The following is a 3,405-nucleotide window of genomic DNA, read 5'->3' as shown; positions in this document are numbered from 1 at the left end:
AGCTGCTTCTTCCCCTGGATGCTTACTGCCTCTGCAGCTGGACATTGCCTCCTGGGTCCTAGGGCCAGTCACCTTCCGCTTCACTGTGTGCTTGGCAACCTGTATGGTTACTATCCTGTTTTCTGTACAATGGGACAGGGCAAAGGGTGTGGGGGAATGTGGGGAAAGTAGAGTGAGATGAGGGAAAGAGGCAGTAGCGAAGGAAGGGGGATGGGATAGGGCAGGGGGAAGAGAAGAGGATACGGACAAGGGAAGGGGTAGGGAAGAGAAGGAAATAAGGGAATGGTGGGAAGCAGGAGCCCTGCAGTGTTCCTTTGGCAGCAACAGCTAGGGCTCCCCCCTTAAGCCAGCTAATTCCCCCCCCAGCAATGGCTACCTCTTTGCAACACCCCCCAAATACCCCATCATTGGAGGTGTTTAAGAACAGGTTATACAAACATCTGTTAGGGATGGACTATTCATAATTAACCCTGCCTCAAATAGAAGGCATTGGGCTAGATGACTTTTCTAGGTCCCTTCTAGACTTACAGGTCTCTGATTTTGTCTTTCGTGGCTCTTTACAGACTCAGAAAGACAACACTCCATTTCAAATATATCTCAACAGCCATAAGGGTTAAAAACTCAAATTTAAAAGCACTTAAAATTGAGATTATGAATGCTGTTCTATGGCAAAGGGTGAATATCCTGACAAATTACACAGCCATGGAATTATGGAACACACATGGCCCTGTGCATTGGTAAGTGTGTGCAGATTTATGAAGCAGAAGAGCACTGAGACAAATGACATGGCAGGATTTAAACCTCCCTTCACCATAAAGACTATCTATAATTTGTCTACTACTACTTCCCCACCTTCACTTCCTAAACCTTCATTTTCTCTCTCTGAGATCACCATTCACACATCTCTTTGCCTCTTTTGCCTGCTATGCACGAATTTGGGTTGATTAAACTACAGTAGGTCATTTCTCTTTCCATCTGTAATCAGATAATTTTGAAATATCATAGCTGAATTTTTTATACATCAATATCTATCAATTTGATCAATTTACAAGCACACAGGAGAGTTGTTTTCAGGATTCTTAAGCCATCCCATCCCTTCATTAATCCAGATCCATTCCTATGCTTTTGTGCCAGATTCAGCTTTGATTCCTCCCTCTTAACCTCTAACTCCCAAACATAGTATTGGTAAGAAAAGTAATAATTAAAAAATACCTAATCTCACATACCTTTAAAGTATAGCTTACATAAGATATACTACATGATATATCTCTCTATCATGTAGTATATTATGTAAACGGATGATAAAAAGGTAGAGAGTTCTTGGAAGACTGTATAAATGCTGCAAATACAAAAACTATTCTTTCCAACTTTCTCTCACATTTCTCATTGGCCCTGTCATATCCATAACTCTGGATTATACAGCCCTACAATATAATCTTTATGCAAATATAAGGATCTGTAGACGCAGGATTAAGGACCTTTTCATTTTCCTCTTCCAATTATGTATTTGCACAGCAAAAGCAACCTTTAAAAAAATCTTAAGTCTGTGAAGAGATACACTGAATATATGTTCATTTTGATCTCATATGACTAGTGAAATCCTTTTAACTAACTACATAATGATCCAGGCTCAGAACATTCCTGAGGGTTATAAAAATTTAGAAATTGACAGCAAAGTTTTTCCTTCAGGCATTAACAGAAATACCCCATTTCAAAATATTTATTTTAATCCACTTAACATGTATGGCTAATAAATTATATGTACAACATTACTCTATTTTAAAAAAAACAACATACTTTGAAAATATGTCTTCCCATTATATCAAACAGGAAAACAGACTTCTCTAAATGAAAGGAGGAAAGTATTAAAGCTACTCATTTTATTCTTCACCTCCTCTCCTTGTGGCTAAAAATAAATGTTATATGAAAATCAGATGTGTGTGAGAAAACTGAGTTAGATACATAAATATTATTTTCTCTACAGTAACTGTGGTTCTTCAAGATGTGTTAGCCACATGGATTCCACTCTTGATGAACATGGGCATCGTGTGTGACATCAGATTCCTGAGGTCACACTTGTGCTGCACCCCTACCAGAGAAGACAAAGGGCAGAGTCAGCCCAACCATTCCTCAGTTCTTTTGCCAATATAGAATCCCAGAGAAGTAGACTTGGGGACTAACAAGCAGTTGTCTGTCTGCTTGGAGGTGAGTACTAGGAGTCCTACTTAAACAATGACCGTAGGACATGCCAACCAAAACGGGCATTGAATGTGGAAGACTCTACTGTGATGGTGACAGACCAGGTCATGCTAGAGTGTATTCAGGTCAATTCACTTGTGTATTAGTATAGATCAAAGTAATGGTTAGATGTACAAGAGTGTATTGGGTATTTAAACTTCATGAAAACTAATGGGATGTTATTTGCATTGTTTTCACTTATCTATCCTGTTATAATGTAATGGTAAACATTTACATAAGAACATAAGAACGGCCATACTGGGTCAGCCCCATGGTCCATCTAGCCCAGTATCCTGTCTCTCTACAGTGGCCAGTGCCAGATGCTTCAGAAGCACCATGTATACATTGTGTATACACCTGTAACTAAATAATCCATCAAAGAAAAAAATCCTTTATTAGCATTGTGCAAGTTAAGGACTTAGAACAGAAAATGCTGATTTCAAAGCAAGTGATCATTCTGTATGATGGTTGGAGGTCAGAAGACTAATTCCTCACTCACTGTCAAAAGAAAAACCTACAGCTTGTCAGTGTGCAGTAAATAAGGAATGGGCTCACTCACTGAACAAGGAGGAAACAAAATAAATAGTTCCTCCTTAAGAGAGTGCCATCCATCCTGCACATTGAATGAGGCAGGGGTTCTGTGGTAAAAATAGTATGTGATCAACTAATTAAAAATTACAGTGTATACACACAAGGGAGCCAAATTAAAGTTGCACGGGTAACCTTAATTCTGGCATTTCCTAACTTTTGAGTGCTTGACTTTGCAACCTTAATGTTTTAACATGTTAGTTCATTATAGAAAGAAAGTATATTTAGGGACATTAAATCTGCTGAGGAATTGCTGAAGATAATAATACTTGAGATATGGAACTTTCATTCATCTTTTGTGGATTATGCTTTTATAAGTAGTCTTTCCCTTCTTATGGGGATTGTAGACAGGTCTTAGTTTCGATCATGGATTAAAACAGACTCTTAAGAGTAATAATAGCTTAATATTACACAAACACTTTCAATTCTGTTGAATTTTAGTTAAAAGAAATGTACTTATAAAATAGCAGGTTAGGTCCAATAGTGTACAGTACACAGGATTCAGTTTATAATCATTACAAAAAAATATTCAATATAAACGTGTCATACTGAAGTATCTCAAGCCAAACAAACTTCTCC

Source organism: Dermochelys coriacea, chromosome 12 (assembly GCF_009764565.3).
Source record: "Dermochelys coriacea isolate rDerCor1 chromosome 12, rDerCor1.pri.v4, whole genome shotgun sequence".
Taxonomy (NCBI): Eukaryota; Metazoa; Chordata; order Testudines; family Dermochelyidae; genus Dermochelys; species Dermochelys coriacea.
This window is presented reverse-complemented; position numbering follows the sequence as displayed.